General features: G+C 40.0%; 1 protein-coding gene across 4 annotated transcripts in view; it reads right to left on the reverse strand.

Moving 5' to 3' along the window:
- Positions 1–20899, reverse strand: part of rnf152 (ring finger protein 152) — a 60730-nt gene extending 39831 nt beyond the window's left edge. For 2 of the 4 annotated variants that reach the window (XM_080306194.1, XM_026180245.2), the window contains exon 1: positions 20497–20887. The gene's annotated coding sequence lies outside the window, so the exon portion shown is untranslated. Of the gene's footprint in view, positions 1–5163; positions 6276–20496 lie in introns of those variants that run through there. The other 2 variants (XR_013911350.1, XM_080306193.1) reach the window with 2 other exon arrangements.
- Between the last annotated feature and the right edge of the window lie 3534 nt (positions 20900–24433).

The raw sequence follows: 24433 nt of genomic DNA on the forward strand, positions 1-24433 counted from the left end.
TGTTCTCAAATGGCCTCCACAGTTACCAGATCTCAATCCAATAGAGCAGCTTTGGAATGTGGTGCAATGGGAGAGCTTCATCGTGCGTGACTGTGTGACGCTATCATGTATCAAAACCTCCAAGGAACGTTTCCAGCAACTTGTTCAATCTATCCTGTGAAGATTTAAGGCAGCACTCAAGGCAAAAGGGAAGTCCAACAAGGTACTAGCGAGATGCACCTAATGAGGTGGTTGGTGAGTGTATAGATTTACAAAACAGAAAATCATCTTTGAGAAAAAAATAACATGCAAAACCTACAAGCATAGCATTCATATGTTAAAAAAACAACAACAACTTTCTTTCTTTTTTTTACCAATTGCCCAGAGCTGTTCGATATAACGATATATATATCGGATGACGATATAAAGACGTTGACCGTTTGTTTCTTTCATGGTGTCGCAAAATAAACTGTTTACAGCTATATTTTTTCATCGCTTTGACGGTCACTGTAGTAGCTATGTTAATTTCTTAAAGTTCCCCCTTTCTCTTATATTTAAAATAACTACACTACGGACGGACAAACGGCTGTTTTTACGCTTTGTCGTTAGCAACAATGAAGTTAAACCCAGTGTGTGGCTCCGCCTCCGCTTATTTATTTTCCACATAAACCTTTCACAATAAAGCTGAAGATCCTGTTGAGACCCTGTTGAGACAGAAAGACCAGTCAAAACAAATCGAGGACCTTATTCCTAAAGGAGGGGCTATGTATATGTCTTATATTGGTATATGGGATTTTTGTCATATCGCACAGCCCTACAATAGCCACCAAAACCCTTAAAAGGACCTTTTCTACCACCTTAAGCAGTCAACGTTAAAGACTTCCAAAAATGCATACTTGTCTATTTAATTGATTGCGATCTTAACATGTTCATAAAAATGAACGTATTCTGTACACATCTGCAAAAATCTTTGAATCAAAACAACGCTTCAGGATTTTGCTTTTAATCAACTAAAACCTGCATATTTAAATGTATAAAACAAGAAAACTATAACATCTTGACCCACAGCCACACTAAGCTCTATGTTTGTGTGTGTTTAAAGTGGCATAGTGGCATTGTAAAGCGCTTTGGGTGCCTTGAAAAGCGCTATATAAATCTAATCCATTATTATTATTATAAAGTGTGTGCATCAAAAGGGTCATTTCATGCTGCTCCACATGCAACCATCAACCTCCCCATCGGCAAGGTGCTGGGCAAAGCCTCGCCACCCACCATCGTGATCCACAGCCACTGAGACGTCTAATGCAGCAGAAGGGAAGGCGGCTGGGCCCAGTTTGTCATTCTGTTTGAGCGCTGACTCAGACTTAAAAACAGGTAGAGGGAAAAAAAGGAAAAGAGGGATTAAAGTCACTGTAGTGCTTCCTGGCAGCAGTAAAGACACATTAGAGGCCAGGTAGATGATTTTTGCGAGATGGAGTAAAAGACGGTGTAGGAATGCTGCTGCAGACTCCCTGGTTTTCACTGCTTTGCTAGTCATCTTCTGGAGAGCATGTGTGAAATTCTCATAAATGTTCCCTTCCTGTTGTGGACTGCATAAAAAGCAGTACATAATATCAGCATATATGACAGACTAGTCTATTAATACCAAAACCAATCACATGTGTGACATCTAATCTCAGGAATGACTCCTTTCTGGGTGAAAATGAAAGAAAAGAAATAAAAGTTATTCATTTGAACATCCTCTCCACCTCCAACCCTCCACCCATGGCTTGTTTTATGTCCAACAATGATCCGAGGAATGGCTGCCAAGCATATAAATCTGGCTACGAGGACAGGTTCGCTGGCAGAGCTGAACAGAGTGAGCACTGGGGAATCCAAAGACAGTACATCTTTATTACCGTTAAATAGCTGCAGCATAGAAAGACTTGACTCAAAATGTGGAGCAGTGGACTAATGATGAAGGATGGAAGGGAAGGCTGACTGGCATCATCTGGCGCAAAGCTCAGTCACTCATACATGGTGGATTTAAAAATAAAAAATAAAATAAAAAACCTCCAATGAAAACAAATTTTAACATGAAATTTTGAATCATGAAATATTTTATCCCAATATCACACATCACTTGGCAAATCCAGCTGTAAAGCATCAATCTGAACATGTTTGATAGATCTGACTGAGAAACCAAGGACACTAGACACTCGTAGGCTGACAGCCTGTCTGTAACATGGCAAAGCATATCCCGCTTTAAAAACGTGAACATCATGTTGCTTTGGCGTTTACTGAGGCCAGGGATCAGTGGAGCCCAAGGACCATTTTTCCCCAAGATTTCTGTAAACCAAAATAACCTTTTGCAGTGGCTGCACCTGCTAGTCATTAGAAAGAAAGCAGATTTATGGCTCTTCTGGATTGCCCTAACCTTTTAGACCCAGAAGACACATCAAATAGTTACAATACAATAAAATTACATGTGTGATTGTACAATACAAATGTCTAACTTCCCAGAAAAACCACAATAATTTCACATCAAACATACAAAGGCGTCTTTACATCCAATCTAATTAATGATTTGTATAAACCACCTGCCTTAATCAGACAGAAATTTCGCTCCAAACAAGTGTGATCAGGTCAGTATCTTCCAACTAGTGTGTTTACATTAAGCTTTTTTTTTGGTCAGGCTTTTGATCTGGTTACTCGTTTCCATGTAAACATGGCTGCTTTTTGTTTTAAAGCTCGCTAGTCAACTAGATGATTAAATATTGCTAAATACTAGTCAGCTAGATATTCATATTTAATGGATGTTTTACACCAGTAAACTGTTGCTTCTAAGTTTTTATAATGCCATTGGCGACTAACAGAGGGATATCCAACAGAAACAAGCTCCCCTCCATCTTTCTGTGAGAGGAAATTGACAGCGAGTTGGAAAATAAACATAGCAGAAGCATGAACCAGCAAGGATCTGCAGTACTAAAATGATGGAATCAGATTTTTACTGATATTTAAACACTCAGTTGGAACAATGTCTATGTGGAGCAATAGAACGTTAGCCACACTCTGCAAACTGATCTAGGACAGTGTGTTTGCAATGCCACCTACGGCAGAAAGTGCAACACATTTTAGCAACTTGATCTGATTATTAAAGAATGTGACTGATGGTTTCAAAGGGCTCAGAAAAATACACAATATTTGTACAGTCAATCTTTCATCTAGTAGCTGAGCTCAATTTTAGCCATTTCGTGGAGATTAGTTGACTTGTCGATTTTTTTCTCCTGTTTTCATGGGCAGTAAAATACCTGCTGTTGTCTATTAGGCTTTTTTTAAAATCAACTTTGATGTCCAAACTACTTTCTTACAACACTGTCACCACTTTCTCTGCTTGGAAATGGGGTTGTATCAGTGTATAAATGGTATGAAAAGTGTATGCAGATTATAGAAATCTGTTGGTTAAAGAGCAAAATAGGCCAGTGTATTTTTTTTTCTCCACAATACACGATATATATCATGATATGTTCAAATAACCTCCAAAAACAAATGTTATTCTCAACCATATAATGCCCAAAACTGCACTGGCATCCTCATTCAAATCCAAAATTCAATATTTTTTCCTACTTTGAATTAAAAAAAATAAATAAATCAAAATGAGTTTAAATGTTTTATTTTAACCATTTTGTAACCATCAGCTGCACACAGGGGTTTTCTCAAATTACAATATTGTCACAGTGCATCTCTTTGTGTGGTCAACACTAGACATTTAACAAAAAAATGTTTAAAGCAACAAAAAGTACACCAAGTAAGAATTTAAGAGACAAAATAGAATAATTCAAAATAAAAACATTTGACATTTTCTTTGGTGTGTGGGAAGTTTAAAGCAGGAGCTTAAAGCGGAGTTTAAAGCATTCTTCATTTTGCAGTGGATGACTTTTCAGGTGGTAGAATAAATTCATGGTACTCTTACCTTTAACAAAAATAGTTTTATGGCATTTCTTGAAAATTATTACATTTTGTTCAACATTCTTCTTGTGAAATCCAAACCACTGCCAGATTATTGATCCAGTGCTGTTTCTATTTGGAACTAGCTCATCTGACTCCTCTTCAGTTAGTCTCATTCCCTCGCTCGTCTGAAAGGGCTGTTGTCGCCATTTCCCCCCCCCCCCTTATCTGGTAAACACGTGTGGCAGGCAGAACATTTTCCGATTAGGCGGGGGGAGGTAGTGATGCCTTCGCAACATGTGGGATTTAAAAAAAAAAAAAAAAAAAAAAAAAAAAACCCTCAATGAATTACATGCAGTCCCAAATACATCTAGTAGATACGATATATTGCCCACCCCTAGGCCAGTGTGCACATTTAATAAATCCAATGGTAATTTTACATATGCACTTTTTTGTTTTGCAAGATTTCGATGCACAAGGTCTCCAGGAATAGGGACAGTGTCTCCTACTTTGTCTTACATCAGTTGCCTTTGTATTCATTATGCCCAATTTTACCCTTTCTTATGAAATAATCTGAATTAATGCCAAAAATCACTTTTAAACTGTGCCAACCACCTCTATATTTTTGAGTTAATCTATAGCATTTTGTCTATTAACATTTCTTAAGCCTTACATTGGTAAGCTTGCTGCAAAGAGAGTGAAACATTTAGCATACAGGCTTGACAACATGCCAACAAATCAACATTACAGCTTTTACAGAGCAGCAGGATACAAGAGTTTCTAAAGTTAGAAAGATCCGTGCATTTATGCATTCTGATGAACGAGGACATCGAGGGCAAAATCACTCAGGAGCTAACATTAAACAAGACTGTGAAGGTTACTTTCCTTCACGCTAGACAGGTGAGCTGTCACATGAAGTCACAGTTTATCAGCATCAGTCTTATCCTTTGTTACGGACCATCCTACTGATCATGACAGCTCTCGAGACACTTTTATTTTACTAAATTCAAACCTGGTTATTAAAGTCAAATATTTTGTAGGTTTAGTATGAATATTTTCTCAGCTTCACAGACACAGCAGATTATTACTCTGCAGGCTCGTCACCATGGCATTAACTTTGAAGTAACTTCCAAAATATGGTACCAGGTATCCTAGTAACAAGGAATGGTTCAAAGCTATGGAACCCAGGACCAAAGAGTTTGGCTGATGCCTCAAGCATAATTAAAAATCAAATGCACGCCCCTGCTGCTCATCTACCTTTTATGTGCCCTTCTTCTAAACTTTCCGTTATCACCCATCTTCTCTTCCTCCTCCCTTTGCACCATCAAGCTGCATGCCTTTTGGGGTTTTGTCCTACGTACAAAAAAGAAAGAGGAAAAAAAAAAAAAAAAAACTCAATCACGGCAGGAGTGCGTTGTGACTCCTCTACCCTACAGACACAAAACAGCATGCAGCCATTTCCACAGAACGTCCCCCAAAAAGCTCCAAAAGGTTCAAAAGAAGAGGTCACCCTGAAAAAATAAAGCACATTTCCCGGGATAACAACAACATTAACAACTCACCTCCCGGGCCTCAGTTTGCCAGAACCTGGCACAGAATATGAAAAAAAATTTAAAAAAAAAAATAAAAATACACAGAACAACTGCAGAAGCCTAATTTTTAGCTTCTGTTATGGCTTTCTAATTCAGTCCCCCAGTCAAATAAGATGTGTGTGCAAAGAGATAAAGATAAAGAGAAAAAAATAAACCCTCTGTTTGTTTATTATTTATCTTTTTAGAGCATCTGTAACATCATTTAAGGCACCATATGCTGCTGCTGTTTATATTTCTTCTCTCATGATGCCTTCATGAAGAGCAGCTGTCACAGATTGTGTCACGTCCCCGTAATGAATAACGAAGGCATGCGCGAGGCGTCAAATCGAGGCAGACGGCCCCAGATGTTGGAATAAAAGAAAAGTGGGTCAGGTGTCTAGCTGATGCTGAGCACACGGCTGCGTGACGAGCGAGCCAAGGCTTCAGCCCAACCGGAGAACGGATGGTTGAAATCTGTCAAGCTTTAAATAAAAATGGAAAAACAGGTCACATGACAAGCAGTGGTTACACCTGAGCCGAGCAGGGCATAAACTCGCGAGTCCTTTGGTTGCAGTTCATTAAAAGGTCAAAAAGGTGAGGCGTAGAGTCACATCGCCTGAACTGCCCAATGAACGACTCCCAGCTCTCGATACATCACTCGCTGCACAGTGGAGAGTTGTGCGCTCCAGATTTTTCACAGCTCAACAATGCTTCACAGCCTCATACGTCTCCAATACAAAACATCCATCAATCCTCCAACGTCTGCCTCAGACATTGAAATCCCAACCCCGACGCCAGCCGACACCATCTCATCATGCAAATCCCAGCATTCGGGACATACGTCTTTCACCGTAAATCGACCATTTACAGTCCAGCTCATCAATCATATCTGGATCATTTCACAAATCGCACAACACACCCTTGTTTTATTAAAGCTCCTCAATTCAGTCCATTAACAATTACCACCGCAAAGTGAGCTTTGCACACTTAAAAACTTAATTACGCATTTATTAACACCTTATTGACATCAGTTCAACCCTTGCGATGGTATCTTGCTTTTAGCCCTTCGCTCTTTTTTTTAGCACTACAATGACTGCTCTGCAAAGAACATGTGGATACTTTGCATTTAAATGTAAAAGGGCAAAAAGGAGAAAACAACTACCAAAAAAAAAGAAGAAGTTCTGCATTTTTTGCTGCTGTTACTTTGAAATGCATGACATCTAGTTTGAATAAAATTCAACAGCGGTACACAAAACTCATGGGCTGGTATGTACCTCAATAATATAAAAAGAAGTGCAGAAAAATACTGTGTGGTATAATATTATGTGTGCTGGCTTTAAATCTTGCGTGAGACCACATACTGTACACCAGAGGTCTCAAACTCCAGTCCTCGAGGGCTGTGTCCTAAACATTTCCATGTGTCCTTGTTGCAACACACCTGAATAAAATTAATAGGTCATTAGTAAGACTATAGAACCTGACTGCATGCTTATGTGGCAACCCCTAACTGTACTCAAGTAAATTTAAGGGGGAGGAGTAGAGTTTGAGGCCCCAGCTGTACATAAAAGATGGATGTAGTGACATCACACATGGTGATGTCACCATTAGCAGGCAAAGTTTCGCTGTGAAGCCTGAAACTGCCTCCATCGCTATCATTTGACCGAGAAACTGAGGAAAACTAGTAAATATTTGCTGAGTTGATCAAACTACAAGACCGAGTAGTCATATTACTATAGACGTCTTTTTGGAATATGAAGTTGCTTTTATATGGTTTTCACTAAAGTGACACTATTGACCTAAAAATAACTGAAGCTCGTGTTCAGAATTACAGACCATATTTTGAATCAGCCCTTGGATGTCTGATTATTATGCAAAGAATCCTTTTTGGCAGATCCCTAATAGTGTCTAATTAAAATGCATTTACAATAATCACCTAAAGCATTTAAACCTAAAGGTTTTGACATGGTTTGGGTTTTACTACAGCTCAGGCCTGTTAAGGCATGGGTGCGATGTCTCTACTAATCTGCAACATGAATGCCAGCAGTTGATGCATTATAACCAAATAATCAGTAGGTAATAGGTCATTTGGGCCTGACCCCTTTGTCAAATCAGTGAGAAGAAGCCCAGCTTGACTGTTTCTCAGCTGATTAGCAACCCCGCCTACCAAAGTTTGTGACATGCAACGCCACCCACATTATATATAAATGAAGCATTCGCTGCATAATTCCTCAAATAAGCATCTCAAATGCTCACTAGCTCGCTACCTGGGTACACAGAGAAAGGGCAGCAGATATGAATATTTTACTCAGTTACTGCCTGACACTGTGGCTAAATCACTGTGGGAGACCAACTTATTAAAAAAAGCATGGCTGAGTAGGTGGACCTGCCACAGGAACTACAAGGGGGGTATTCAAATAGTGAACAAGCACTATAAAAATCACTTTCTGTGGTCACAATATGGCAGCTCCGTAGAAAAAGTCAGCCCAATCGTTAACTCGACAGTTTAGTCATCCAGCGCTTGCCTGATAAAGCCGTGTGGGTCAACGGACCACCATTACACGAACACAAGTGCCAAATTATCTCTTCGCTAATAATTATCTAAACAAAGTGGCTCTCCTTGGCTAACACAATAGAGAAAGCTGATGATGACTTGTTTAATTATGGGCACCCTGCACTTGTCTTAATGGATATATTGTTATCCATTTAACACTTGAGTCAACAACTCCACAATTCATTCTTAGTGACAGTAAGCTGCATTTGAATGCTTTACCTCTCACCATCTTTCTTTCCAACACGTTCTCACTCCCAAAGCGTAACATTTTACGCTAGGTGACAAATCGTCAACATATTTCGTTTTCGGGTACCCAACACGTTCCTAAATGACGACATCGGAAAAAGGAGAACACATGAGAACTGTTTGGACTCAATCTACACATGTTCGTTCATTTTCTTCAAATCGCTTTGGAAAACACTATTTTACATCATTTAACGTCTGGTTAATGTTAGGAATATGGTTATGGTTATGGTTAGGGATAAGGTTACGGCTGGAACGCCACGGGACGTGACAAAACGTCGCTATGCTACGCCCCAGGAGTGAGAATGGGCTCTTCTTTCACTTTCATTTCCATTACAAAAGAATAAGCACAATGTTCATTGCTTTTCTGTTGTAGAAAAAATGTATTGATTTTTTTTTTTTAAAGCTTCTAGATGGATGGGTAATACAGCAGTATGATATCTGGTAAACCCTTTGTTCAAAGAATTCAATGTTGGTTTAAAAAGAAACATCATCAGAAAAAGGTCAAGTACAAGGCCCGGACTTACAATACGTGAAAAAGCAGACAAAGTCCAGGTTAAGATTTTTGCACAGTACTGTACCTTTCACACTCTTCACCTTACCAACAGGAACAACAGCATAAGTTATGGTCTCCAGCTCAGGTTTTTACAGGCTCAAATCTCAACAAGCGAGATTTAGATATCAGATACTTTGTACGCATATTTTTCCTTACTAGAGTCCAAGACGGAAGTCTACACAACATTCGAGCTGATTAGATGTTGAAGTAGCGTCAGCACAACATTTGTTTTGGAGCCAATTTTCAGCAAAGACTAAATGTAAAGAACCGTCAGCCATCAAACTGCATTTCATACACTGAACTTAATAATGTCTCTGTAAAGCACTTTGAATCACCTTGTTGTTGAATTGTGCTATACAAATAAACTTGCCTTGCCTTGCCTTAATGTTCACAATGGCACGCGCAGAATCCACAGATCCCATTCAGTCCATCTTCTGTCAGTGTCAGAGAGAAACCACAGCTGCACATCCAACTTTCTTCTTCTCATCGGCTTAATGGATTGTGAAGGCAAGGTAAATGATTCTCCTTGACAACACATGATGCATTAGCCTGCACCATTCGTCACCGTTTACAATGCATCCCGCGAATGGAAATAACTGAATCCATCATTGGCAGAGACACCCACCAAACAACAGGAACACCAGGACAGAGTGTGATTGAATCAAATTGGATCCTTTTCAGGAATCCGTGGCCACAGGTACACAGCACTCCTCCAAAGGGAATAAAATTTTAAAAAAAGCATTAAATGGTGTCATTAAGGATGGATGTACGAGTCTCTATGCATGCATGCAAGTCATTTTAGATTACAGCAGCTAAACAAATCGACTGTCAGGCCGCGGGAAGGAGAAACACGGCGGTATCAGCTCACAAGCCTGGTGCAAGCAATCAAATCGTTGATATCAGGAAAGTAAAAACGATAACGGCATTAAAACATACTGATGTGTGCAATTCTCTGAAAGCGTCTCAATTTGTGGTGCTCTAACAATGTCACTTACTTCTCTCATCTTCCCTCTACTGCCACACACCAGCTCATCATTTCTCTCCTCTTTCCTTTTTCTTTTATGCCAAATTAAATTTACCCAAGCAGTGCACCATTCACCATCTCCTCATGCTATTCACTTTTTTTTTTTTTTTTTATAACTTGCAGATATGGAAACCTTCCCTCATTACACAAGGTCAACACTGGCACCCCACCGAGTGTCGGGAAGCTCTCAAAAAGAGCTTGAAATTGATTCATCACTGGCGGCTCTCTCAGAGGGGATGGTGTGATGAACTTTATGAGTAGAAACACACAGATGCAGAGTGATTGAGAGCTCATCCTGAACAGTCAGAGGTAACGGCAAGAGATGAAAACATACAGTAATCTAATACTTAATCATTATATCAAGGTAATGTAGATCATAAAGTACTGCTGAAATCTCAAAAGGGACACTTCAAAATAAGAAATGAAGGAGGAAATGTTTTAATTTTTCTGTCAGAGAATAAAAGTAAAATCATAAAAAAGGTGCCAAATACGTTCAAAGCAATCAGTTAAGAGACTAAAAGAAAATTACCTGACACAAATGTTTGTTTAGTTGCAAATTAGGTCCATTAAAAACAGACAGTTAAAGGAATATTTAATGAGTGGGCTCTTAAAATCTTTCTATAACCTTAAAGTTCTCCCTAAACGCTTGTTTGGTACTCAGATCCACATTAAATGAAGCTAATTTGTGGCAGGGGTTTATTTCCCTCTTCTTGTTATGCAAATGTCTCCTGAAAACACTTAATCTTGTTCAGTTTTTTTAATAATAACACAAAAACACAAATGCTTTTTCAGTCATTACATTAATAACATGAAGATGCAGAATGTGCAGTGTGAAAAAGGTATTTACACAATAGCAACTCACACTTTCCAATGAAAACTCACATTCAGGGGGTAAAACATGGATTTCATCATTGTGCCTTTGTAATTTTAATAAAATGTCATAAAACTTCACTCTAGCAGGTTTACAGAGACAGGATGTGATGCACACATGCTCACAAGTGGGGAAGGAAGGCGACTGATGTATCAGAAGAATACAAACCGACTGCCGTCTCAACCTGTAGCTGATGGTCTCTTTTTTTTATCTACCAGATTGAGACACCTGTCAATACTTCCCAGACACGTCATATTTATTATAGTTAGGGAACTTAAAGTTAGTCAACATCATGTGGTTAGCAGTCATATGACTCCAGAATACTGAACAGGAAACCAGTTACTCAGCAAACTTTGTTTGTTGTACTTAAATGTTTGCATCATGGCTGCTGCTATGTGGGTTTTTGGGAGCTAGATGTGCCCATATTTGGACAAGAGGAGCGCCAAGTTATCAGCAAACGCAGCCAACCTGCATTTATCAACTTATAGTTGTAACACACAGAGACGCGGATTAGTAGGATATAAATAAAATACTAGAAATGTACTCGCTAAAACTGAACCACAAACTTACTGGATGTTCTCTACCTCACAGAAAATTATATTACAACTCTTACAAACACTCCATCAGCCAAACACACTGGTTGGCTACAGCTGCCCATGCCCTAAATCAAAGCATCAATCACATTCATTTTTAAGCTTTAACCACTTTTGTATAAATGGGAGTCTACTGGGATTGACTCCAGTGGCCACTAAAGGAACTACAGTTTTTTGCACTTACATAATGACTGCTTTTTTTGGGGGGGGGGGGGGGGCTTGGAGTTTGCAGACTAACTGCACCACACAGCAAACTATATTACTGGTTACATAATTGCAATAAAAACACTTCAAAAGATAGAATACGACAGACATGCTTGATATTCTTACAAACACAGCATCAAGTGGCCCAGATGTTGCACCTTGTCTGCAATAAAACCTTTGAATTAAAACTAAAAATACATGAAATGCAAAATTAGCAAAGTTAATACAGCCGAGAGGCGATGATAGTGAGGGAGAATAGTGGTGCAACGGATCACGGTTGATCCGTAATCTGATCCGATCAATCCGATCACAGCGGAGTGCGATATAATGAGCGGTATGTATTATTGTAGGGTCTACCTTACAATATAAAGCGCCTTGAGGTGACTGTTGTTGTGATTTGGCGCTTTATAAATAAAATTGAATTGAATTGAGTGGTAGATACAAAGCCCTATATTGTACCATTTTTTTTTTTTTAATAATTGCGTGGAATGAGTCTTGAGTTGAATGTTTTTAACAGGCAAAAAATACTTCAATAACTAAAAAAGTAAATGTTAAATTTTTGTGTTTTTTTTTTGTTTTTTTTTTTGCTGATCCAAAAATTGATCCGATCCGTGACTTAAAACCGTGATCCGATCCAATCCATGAGACTTTTGACCCGTTGCACCGCTAAGGGAGAATATGCCAATAGTCATGCATCCACCAAATCAACAGCTTTGGGGCACAACCACAGAGCATCTCGTCCTTGCCAGGCACCCCATCATTTGGTAAGTTATCACAGAATCTGCAACGCTCCAACTTAACACTGCAGTCAGTCTGTCGCTCGCCCACACTGGCTCATCACTGGCAAATCACAACTCAGCCCAGACACCGCCACCCCTCCCCCCGCCCTCACCCCTCACCATGCTGGTTCTTTGCAGCCCCCTGAGGCTAAACACAGTCATCTCTGTTAATACTGAATGTTAAAACTGCTGCAGTAAAGTGCTGTATGGAAGAGAGCCAGCAGTCTCCCGGGCTGCTGTGTGAAATTATGTCCCCGACTTCAGGTAGCTCCGAAGTAAACAAAATGTCCTTTTCATGGCTCTCGCGTGTGTCTCAACAAGCGTTTCAGTGTTTCCTGCCACTTCCTGTTTTGGTTTGCTGGGCCCATGCTAGATCCAACCACTTCCTCCTCTCAGAGTTATCTTTACACAGAGAGAAACTCATGCTGCAGATAAGGATTGTGAAACTATTAACACAGAGGAGCAGCCAAAAATTGAAGCACAAGCTTTGATGTACTTCTCCTCAGAAACAAGTGAAAATAAAGCTTGCAGGTGAACAGTCTTCACTTCTATGAAAGGCAGAGCAGCAGAAAACAGGCAACTCAACACAGAGCTCAGGCAGCATAAAGGAAACAAAAGGAAAGAACTCAATCAATATGGTAAAACTCCTGACACAAATTACCCACCATCCCGTAAAGGCCGCCTTCTCCCAACAGATGGGAACCAATTAGCCACCTGACTCCCAGAAAACACTTGGGCAGCCGTGTGGAGCCAAGATGCAAATGAAGCAGAGGGAAAGGTGGAAGCGGACCTGCCAACGTCCTGGGAGAGGAGAAATTAATGGAGGAGACAGCGGAAGTGCGCTTTTGGAAAATGGAAAGAGAAAAAAGGAGAGAAATGATGTATGGAGGGAGCACAGAGAGCTGGACTGAAGATCCCCAGAGAGCTAACAGAAACAAGGGGGGAAAATATCTGGTTAAGGAGGTTGTTTATTAATATTGTATTAGCATCAGGTTGATATATCAAATGCCTCAAATTTGACCTACCTGTCATATTTAACCAACTCAAAATGAATCTTTGCAAACTCCAACTGTGGCTCACCAATCAGTGTAGGTGCAGAAAAAAAATGCAAAGTAAGTTTGTGATTTATGAGTGTTAAAATTTACACAAGAAGGCAGGGCTGCATAACACTGTGAGCTATACAGGATCAAAGATCAGTTGATGTGCTCATGCCTTTGCTCATGGTTTGATGCGTAGGCAATTTGTTGAATTTTTGTGAATGCACACCTCTTCAACTGTTTGTTAAGGCAAATGTCTAATCAACCAATCATGTGGCAGCAATTCAATGCATGGTCAAAATAACCTGTTGAAGAGCAAATTGCGCAGCAGAATATGGAAAAAAAAAAAATATGTGACTTTGAATGTTGCATGGTTCTTGGTCTGAGTTTTTTCAGAGTCTGCTGATGTACAGGGACGTTCACACAAAACCATCTCCAGAGTTTACAGAGACCGATTTGAAAAAGAGAAAATATCCAGTGAGTGACAGTTCACTGGATGAAAATACCTTACTCATGCTAGAGCTCTGAACATAACAGAAAGCAATGGTAACTCAAATAACACCTCATTATGACCACAGCCTGCAGAAGAGCATCTCTGAGTGCACCTCAAACCTTGAAGCAGATGGGCTACAGCAGCAGAAGACCACTCCTGTCAGCTAAGAAGAATCTGAGGCTGCTGTTCACACAAGTTCATCAAAGTTGGAGAATAGAAAATTGAAATAAACATTGCCTGGTGTGATGAGTCTTGATTTCTGCTCCGACATTCAGATGGTAGCTTCAGGATTTCATATAAACGACATGAAAACATGGATCCATCCTTCCTTGTATGAATGGTTCAGTCTGATCATGGAGGATATTCTCTAGGCACACTCTGGACTCCGCACAAGCTGAGCATCATGACATGATAATGAGTTCACTGTATGACAACCCTCACTTGACCTCCAGTGACCTCCACGGTCACTCATGACCTCAATCCAAAAGAGCATCTTTGGGATGTGGTGGAATGGGGATATCACATCACGGATGTGTAGCAACTGTGTGGCGCTATTCTATCAAATATGAATAAAGAACCTGCGAGGAATCTTTCAGTGAGCATTGGTAAATCTATGCCGTAAATAATTCTGAAGTCAAAAACCCAGCACCGGCAAGCTGTTACAAAAACCTTAACCTGCAGGGTTGAAAAATAATCTCCCCGTTTCAACTGACACTGAATGAACGTGCAACATTTTATGATGTTAAATATCAAACGTCTACCCAAGAGCAGAGAAAGAGACAAGCAGCTGGAATAAGATGCCAGGACGAGTTAAGCTCTCCAGAGGACAGTCTGAAAGCTGTGCATGTTTCTAAGGATCCTTGCCTCAGCAAACTTAAAGGCAGTGTTTACCTTCATTCCCTCTGACTGCTCGCAGAAGGCAGGCAGCTGCTGGATGAAGCCAAGTAAATATTTGTAAGTGTTGGTGATATAAGGCGACATATTCCCCCAGAGATTTAGTCGCACTGGTGCTGAAGTGTGCGACTCTGCATAACCTGGACTTCTAACAAGGACTGCATGGAAATGTAGGGCAGAGATGTTACATTGTTCCCTTGAAAGTCTGTTAAAATTGCTGTGATTTGTTACTAAAAAGAAAGTTGGCTTATAAGGGGGCTGCAACAAGGACCAGAAGAAGACAAATATAGATTAATTTCAACTGTGTGTGTGAAAAGCCACTCTGTGAGAAACAAGGGTGAAAATGCACAGCTGTAAATGAGCAAAGCAAGTCATCTTTAAGGCTTCCCTTTAGTCCAAACTAATATACGTAAAACCTGTCCATATACTTTTGACCATCTAGTATGACCACATAACCAGAGGAGAAAAAAAAACCATTCCATTTGCATTACTTCCTAAGATTTATGAGATTTTCACTCTGTGTGTTTATTTCTCACATACAAAGCACTATAAAATTTTGCACGTCTGGTTCCTTGAATTTTTTTTTCTAAAAAAAGATTAATTGCCAAGCCCCACAGGACCCAGGGCAGCCCACCCTACCCCACCGCAGAGGAAACTGTACCCACCCCAACATTCAATCGTCTCCCAGACTATACAAGACAACAGACACCCAGGTTAAGTTTATTCTCCACCTCTCCTATGTCTCTCCCCCACCTGCAGAGTGGACTCCTGCAAGGATGGAACAACCTCCCCGCCAGTTGAAGAGCCCCCCAGTTAGCCGGATGCACCAGAGGCCCCCTGCGCCAGGGCTGAGCCCCCGTGCACCCACCCGCCCACAACCTCGGTGACACACCGACGAGGACCGAAGCCCCCAAGGCCCAGCCAGAGCCCCAGCACGGAGGCGAAGCACCCCCGAACCCCAAACCCCCACACCTGCCCCGGATCCACTCAGGGGCAGCCAGGCCACCAGGCCAGTAACCTACGTCCACCAGTACAGACCATCCTCCAGCCCCGCTGCACGCAGCCACGAGGAGAACAACCTCTAAGAGCAACCAGAGCCACTAACCAGGTTATGAACACAACCCCCGGGTTAAGCCCTCCAGGGATAACGTCTCTAGGGGTCCTCCAGGCGCCCTAAGCCCGTCCCAACTCCACATCAACCACAGTAGCTAAGGCGGGACAAAACCACGACCCCCTACCCCCGCTAGGTGATGGAGCCGATCAAAGGAGCCCAGAGGGATTGATCTAATGTGGTGGCAGAGGCTATATTGAGACTAATGTGATCTATTAGATGGTTTCTATATTGGCTAGAATTAAGATTATTTTTATTTTTCCAGTTCATGAGGACTGTTTTCTTGGCGATGCATAGGGCCGTAAAAACCATGTGGACTGTATTAGTTTCTGTAGTGACCTCATCCAATTTTCCCAACAAGCACACTAAAGGGGAGGTTGGAATTTTACATTTCAGACACTTTGATAAGTCTTCACATATCTCGTGCCAAAACTTCTGCACTGGTGGACAGAACCAAAGAGCGTGGATGTAATTGTCTGGTGTATTGCCTTGACAGTGTGAGCAGTTGTTGGAAGATGTAAAGTCCATCTTGAACATCCGATGACCTGTATAGTGCACTCTATGTAGTGTTTTGTATTGTATTAATTGCAGACTGGGATTTTTAATCAATTTAAAGGTTTTTAAGCATACCTGAGACCAGAAGTTTTGGTCTAAGCTGACTGATAAATCTGCTTCCCACTTTGCAATAGGAAGGGATATTGATTCATCTAATTTAAAAAGTGTTCTGTATATTTTAGATAATAATTTGGGGGGTTTAAGAGTAAGAAAATGTACCACACTTGGTGGTGTTTGTAGTTCAACTTGACCCGGTTTAAATTTCTTTTTTACTATGGATTTAATTTGTTGATATTCTAAAAATCTTTTCTTGTTGATCCCATATTGTGCAACTAGTCTGTCAAATGGAATAAATTCGTTTCCCTCTAATATATGTTCTAAGTATTTAATTCCTTTACAACTCCATTCTGGGAAATTAATCATATTATTGTTTTGTAATATGTCAGGGTTATTCCAGATAGGTGTACGTTTGCATGGGATTAATGAAGACTCCGTTATTTTTAGAAACTCCCACCATGCTGTCAGAGAAAAGCTGATGTTGATGCTTTTAAAGCATTCATGTCTTTTGATGTTTGAGCTAATAAATGGTAGGTCTGAAATCTCTAGATCATTGCATAGTGCCTGTTCAACATCTAGCCAGGGCTCATCTAAGAAGGTATGTTTTAACCATTCTGAGATTAACTGAAGCCTGTTGGCTAAGAAGTATTGGTGAAAATTAGGCAGATCTAATCCTCCTCTATCCTTGGTTCTTTGTAGCGTTTTTAAGCTGATACGCGGGGGTTTATCTTTCCAAAGGAATTTAGAAATATATAAATCCAGAGATCTGAACAAATCTTGTGATGGTTTGTTAGGGCTCATCAAAAATAAGTAATTTATTTTTGGCAAGATCATCATTTTTATAGTGGCGACCCTTCCCATGAGTGATATGGGTAACGATTTCCATCTAGTCAGATCGCCTTCTACTTTCTTTAGAAGTGGGATGTGGTTTAATTTAGTTAAGTCTGAAAGCTTAGGAGAAACATTAATACCTAAATATTTAATATTTCCAGATTGTAGTGGGGCAGAGGAAGAATTATGGAAGGAGCAGTTAATGGGAAGAACTGTAGATTTTGACCAGTTAATTGAATAATCTGAAACTCTTGAAAACCAGTTTATTAGAGTAATTACCTCAGAGAGGTTGGTTTGTGTGTTTTGCAGAAAAAGCAACACATCATCCGCATAGAGACTGATTTTATGTTCTATGTTCTTACATTTTATGCCCTTAATTGTTGTAGCCTGTCTAAATGCTGCTGCTAGAGGTTCGATAAAAATTGCAAAAAGTGAAGGGGAGAGTGGTTCCTTGAATTAAGTGATACACCTAAACTGCAGCTCCAGACTTTTGTTCTTTTTGCCTAAAACAAAGACCGCAATGTCTCTGTGAAATACCTCAGCAGCTTTTAAATTACTGCAAGCCCAAATCTGTGAGAGGAGAACATGTACATTTTTTTGGTTTGTTTTTGTTTGGTTTGTTTGGCCAAGCTTGTCAAATCCATCACATTTCAAGTGCAGAGTACAATCAGATTTGTTTTGACTCTCACTGCCAAACTTTCTTTTCAGGCAGGTTGACGGGTTACCACAACTCTTCCCAGTAAACAAGCAACTTATGAATACATGTGGCTTTTGTTTGGAGGAACAACTTCTAATTAGATGGTGTTGACAAAGAAGAAACAAGACTGCAGCAATGTAAGGCTAGTTTGAGCCAATAGATGAAAACTGTGTAACTTGGGGAGATATTTTGTCTTTTAATAATATAAGTGTAAGGTTGTAGCAGGATGACTGCACTGAATGAACTCTTAAAGTTAAACATTTCTCCTGTTGCACTCAGTCTGATATTCTGTCTTTTCTGTACCATGCCTACTTGCTTGCTCTGCAACATCTCCTGATGAGTCACCAACGCCGAACCCTGTTCATTTAAACAGCATTTAATAAACACTGTTAATTCATTTCAATTAATGTCATTAACATTAAATCCTGCCAGTTTGGCAGGTATAACCAGGCAAAAGGCCCTGGGCCTAGCTGCACCAACTGTTTAATAAGCCTGAATTAAGAGAACTTTTGCACACAAAATTAAACCACTCCAACTATTTACGTAAAAACTGCCAGGTAAAAATGTGCTTAACTGAATCAGTTAATGCTAGCTGTTATCTAATAAACATGAACCAACCCAACAATCTACCAAAACTACTGTTATTTCATTAATATTTAATCAAATTAGCATTAGCATTAACTCAACAACCTAAAATTAGCTAACACGTGGCCTATTTAGAGTAGCTAATAAAACTAATATATATATATATATATATATATATATATATATATATATATATATATATATATATATATATATATATATATATCTCCTGTATAGCAAACCACTGACAAAGCTAACATTTAAGTGCTAATATCTGATCTTTTAAGATAAAGCTAGTTCAAGTGGCTAACTTAGGTTAGCAACTTGCTATTATAGTAACTAATATGTAACTTGTTAGGAGCGAGCCAACTCAACAATCGGATAAATCTAATGCTAGCCTGCAAACATAAGACTTATTTAAAAGTGTGCTAACTCAACCAACTGACATGTGTCACAAGCTAATAGTGATAATAGTAAGCAACACTGCAAACAGGCCTGGAGCACTGGTTAGTGGAGTCATGTTTTCAAAGCTTTTTTGCATTCATCCTAGCAATTTGAAACCAGATTGATGAGTGCAGGACAAGAAGCTACGCTCACTGACCTGTCAATGACAAAGTAACCCTCTTCTTAAGAATGCCTTCTGTTCTTCTGCTTTTTTACTCTAATTTGTGACCAAGAATTACAAAATAATCATCACATCATATTAAATAATACGTAAATCCCGTAAAGGAAAGTGGTTAGTCAGGCTCAAGAGGCCTGGGGCTGTTTTCCCATAGATTTCAACAATGGATTAGAAACCAGAGGAGTCACACCCTGCTGGTTATTAGACAATGCAGATTCTTTTCACATCTTTTTTAAATTTAACTTTATATAAAAGGCTACAGTTAACTGTCAACCCTGTGGCCCTTTGAAATGGATCCTTCACTGCCTTACTATGGTGTTCAAACTTCTTGGTATTTTTCAAATAATTAAATTTAGCAGCCAAATTCTCACATTTGGAAGAGCTGACAGACTGTCGCCTGCTGAAAGTGTCTTTTTTTTTTGTTAAGAAAAGGGGGGGAGGACAGGTTATAAAGCAGTAAACGTTTAATTATTTGCGCAACAGGGAAATAAAACTGTGATAATAGTTCCAGATAATTAAGCTAAAGCCCAAAATTAGGTAGGAGCGCAAACATCCTAAACGCTGCATGAAGTCTGGCAGCTGAAAAAATAAATAAATAAATGACAATGTCATAGGGAAGATTAAGACTGGGTTAGATCAAAGTTTACATTTAGATTAGTGGTAATCACAGTGCACAGTTTCATGAAATGACCCTGTGTCTTCTTGCTGAAAAGGCACAACAAGCGCTGCGTAAAGCACAACATGGATGGCCTGTGGCACAGCTGGGGCGCTTCACTTATTGTAGGTTGTTAAAAACCATTTACAGAATAAAATTCAGGCAGTGTTTGAGGACATCAGCGTTTAAACATGAATTCTCGCAGTCTCAGTAAACACAGCGGGCAGATAAAGCTGAGCAGACCCAATTACCGAAGTGCATACTGGTAAGGGCAGTTTGATGAAGGCGCAGGGATCCTGATAACAACACAAAGGAAGTGCGATAAAGAAACAAAGAGGAAGGTAAATCCGCTCGTACAGGAACTTCTTGTGCTTTTGCAAAAGTGCACACTGCTAAAATACTCATTTTCCTAAAATAAGTACCTAAATAAAGTCACTATCATGCATTCCGTGTTGCGCGAATCTCCGAGCACAATGCGCACGCAAAAGTGAGCAGACAAAGCCAAACAACGGGGATGCTGCTCCTACCTTTGCACGACAAAACAAAGCAATCCTCTCTCTCATGATAACTTGTTTCGTCCGTGTTTCGAACCCCTTAGACCAGGCTTCACTCACCAAATCACCGTTTTAAGAGATAAGAGGAAGAGAGACACGGCGCTTACCTTTTGTTAGTTCCTCTGTCTGCCTGATGTATGACGGCGGATGTCTGCTCTCCACCGCTCCTCTGTAGATTTAAGCAGGGCACCAGCAGCAGCAGCAGAAGAGGTGGTTGCGAAATTGTTGGTACGCGCTTCGGCTTGTTTAGTGGGCGGCGTGGCTCTCCACTGTTTTCATCCCGTGTTTCCAACCAGCCCTCCCACTCCTTGCACTCACGCTGTACTCGCTCAGCCTCCTTCTCAAAGCGGATACGCCCTCTCACTGTCAGGGGAAGACAAAATAATGTGTATAAATAAATACATCACAGGCTGCAGGTATCAGAGTAAAACAGGCTGCGCTGCGATGTGATGCGGGTCCTGCTGCACTCCCGAGCTCCTCTGGGGCTCTAACTGCTCTGCAAAAGGCATGTGCGGTTTTAAAGTGGAAACAGATGCCCGGAGGAGGAGGGGTACAGTCTGTCCTTTTTGACAAGTGCCATTCAGAAAAGCTGGGGTATGTCTACACCCCACGCAACCACCCCCCAGCTCCTTTCATGCCTTATTATATTAATTAATCCGAACCCTAGATACACAAAAACCCACGATGTTTGACCCAGTTTCACCTCTGGTCTCCCATCCAGTCCAGACTTATTTGTGCCCCCTTTTAAGCCCTAACAATCCCCGTGGTTACCCAAGTTCCTTTAACTTGGTTGTCCTACTTTTTAAGTGGCCTCCATTTTACATTTTAAGTGCCTGCCCAGTATCGCCCATTCACGCAGTCATTAATTTCAAGCTAAATCTCCTCCTATATCCATTTCTTCCTAAAGGCTGTTCCCACGTGCATGCCATTTCCATGTATAGCTCCAGCAGGCGGCCTCCTCCAACAACAGGGAAGCTCAGGTCGTTGTCACGCCATATAAGGGCGGCTGTGAAATGTCATAAGTGAGTGAACCTCAACTATAAAAACACTGCCAGCTGTAGTGGCTGACATTCAACTACAAACTATGGATCTACCACCCACCTAAACACTAGGGCTGTTTTGACTGAGCATCCATGATCCCAGGGTTTTGTGGTTCGGATTCTTGTTTGCCATTATGATTTTTTTTTTATTCTTGATTCCTTTTCATGATAATTCTCTTCATGCACTGTAGGTTTTGGTCAAAGTGGTATTTTTAGTTCCCTCAGTGTTTCCCCGCCTGAATCAAATTGTCTGTGTGATCAGTATTTCTCTTTTACTTTCTTCCTGCTTCACTTTGAAAGTTTAGTTTCTTTCCATGTCCTGCTTTAGTTAAAAACACCAGTTCCAAAAAAGGAACAGTTTGCAAATATCATATTTTATTCACAGAATACAACATAGAGAACTTATTAAATGTTTAAACTAAGACATTAAAATATTAGCTTGTTTTGAATTTCATGGCGGTATCAGAACTCATGAATGTTGTAGCAGGGGAAGCAAAGGGTTGGAAATGTAAGTGATACTAAAATAAACAGCTGGAGGAATATTTTGCAACTAATTAGGTTAAATGGGAAGTGGTCAGTTACAGACGGAGTCTAAAAAGAGCATCTTTGAGAGGCAGAGTTTCTCAGAAGTAAAGATGGGCAGAGGTTTACAAAATCAGCAAAACTCCATCTACAAATTGTTGAATCAAGACTTTGAATATCATCCAGAGAGAATATGAAGAAATCTCTGTGTGTAAGGGACAAGGTGGAAAATCAATATTGGATGCTAACAAACACTGCCGTGTTCTCTGCGCCAAAGCCCATTTACGTCTAGCAGCTGTTCAAAATGACCTTCTGTTTTTCAGAAAACTGTACAATTGATATGTACAATTTTTTGAAAATGTATTTTCAGAAAAATTAATCAAATGTGTTTATGAGATTTGCAAATCATCGTATTTGTTTTTAATTACATTTTGTTTTAGTGTCTCCTTGCTTTGAGATTTAACTTCTCTGTCTGAATATCTTCATCACTTTTACTTTTCATTCAGCTACTGCTTCCAATCTAACAATATAGATGTATTAATACAGTCCTGCCTCCATCTTTAGTGCATTGTCTGTTATTTTACCAGCCTGTGCTCCTTGTTTGTTTGTTTTTTGCCACTTCTTCTTCTTCTTTGTGGTTTTAATCAAGGATTGCTCTTTGTGTTTCCTTTTTGGAGTAGGTAGACGGTTCAACTTTATCGCATTCTGTAGATTGGGTCCTCTACACTCTACACCACCACATCATGGGATGTGCCAGCCTGGAAGCCTCACAACTCAAGGACCCAAAGGATTGGCTGCCCTGTCATATTATAGGCAGGATATGTTCACTGCCTGTCCTTCTGATGCCATGTCTACTGGAGCAAGCAAGCTGGAGGCAAGAGCCTGTAAGAAAGTTGGTCTCTGCGGGAGCATAAGGATTCCCAGATCGTGCTGAGGGAGATCGTTTTCTTTTCTAATTGGGAAAGATGAAACATTCTGCAGAAAGCCATGAAGAAACATTCAGAATTGCTTTGTTTCCTGTTGTGACACCTCCACACAAGGCTGCAGTGAGTCAAGCGTGCCTAAAATGCGAGCATTGAATGGTTATGGTTATGCACAAGCAATAACCAATAGATCTGTAATAATCATAGCTTTGGGTGGGTGCTTTTAATATTGTGGCTGATCAGTGTGTTGCAGTTTAAAAGAATAACAAAAGTCTCTTTTAAATAATTGGAGGGAAGGCTGTGGAATTTGGCTTTGAGTTTACTTTCAAGTGATGTCAATTTCATCATTAGACGGTGAGCACAAGGCTCGTGGGGATATCCATATGCCTGCTAGGCTTCTGTGACTGTGCAGATTTGTCCAATAACATTACAGTGCACCAGCTACACATGTATTCTAGGCAGCAGACTTTGTTGTGGACATGGACTGTAAATGATACGATGGCCTGTTCTACTTGTTTGTAATCCACTGAGAGTATAAGCAGAGGCTCAAGTCAGACTTTTTACCCAGAATGTTTGAGTCTCAGTCCAGGTTTATACTTAAGTTTTAGTTTTGCCTTCCCACTTTTATTTTCTGTCACTGTTTGCTTAATTTTATGCAGTAAAACTATTATTATGATTATGGTTTGGATAAGCTCAAATTTCATTGCTTTCTTTCTCCAATGATGATTTTACTGTACCTGTAATTACACCCCCATCTGCACATCATTTTCTATAAAATCCTTTGTTATCCCCATTTAATACTGATGAGAATGCAAATGACCTATAAATAGGCAAAGGAGTGCATTTTAGTAGCCATACAAATGGAAATGAAAACAACTGGCTTCTTAGCAGGAGCCTGATAGATTAAGCAGTAGGTGGGGGCCCACTGGTCACCAAACACCTCTATTGTTGCTAAACGACCCTGAGGCTAACCTAAACAGCCTAACTGTTGCTGTTGTTTACATATATATATTTGCTGTTTGTTGTATATATATAATTTTGCAGCAGGCGGTTCTGCTCACTAAAGTTGCCTTATTTGAACCAATTGTTACTCAGTCAAATAAAAGCAAAGATGCAGTAAAAACTTTTTTTAATCACAACACAAGGCACTCTAAGAGAGTAAAAGAGGTTTCTATTTAATATAATAGATTGCAGAAGATGAGAATATTGCCATATTCCCTCATAGGGAATTCAAAAACTACCATAATTGTTAAAGTCTGATCCTCTGAGAGTATTATGGGGGTAATATAACCACTTTCTGCCAGTGAAGGAGCTCTGATTTGCTTCAAAAGTGATTTCACCAGCATCAGATTGAACATTAGGATTAAATGTGATGAGTAATTAAAAGTAATGGCAAATGCAGCTCATAAGCGGACAGCTGAGGTAGATGCAGGGAAGTCTCTCAGTTAAATTATTAAAAGGGGGCCTTGGGATGCATTGAAAAAGATCTTAGATATACTGCATGTGTGAATGTGTGTGCTTAAGTTTCTTTGAAGCCACCTGTGATGCAGACCTAAGCC

This window comes from Astatotilapia calliptera, chromosome 9 (assembly GCF_964374335.1).
Source record: "Astatotilapia calliptera chromosome 9, fAstCal68.1, whole genome shotgun sequence".
Lineage (NCBI taxonomy): Eukaryota > Metazoa > Chordata > Actinopteri > Cichliformes > Cichlidae > Astatotilapia > Astatotilapia calliptera.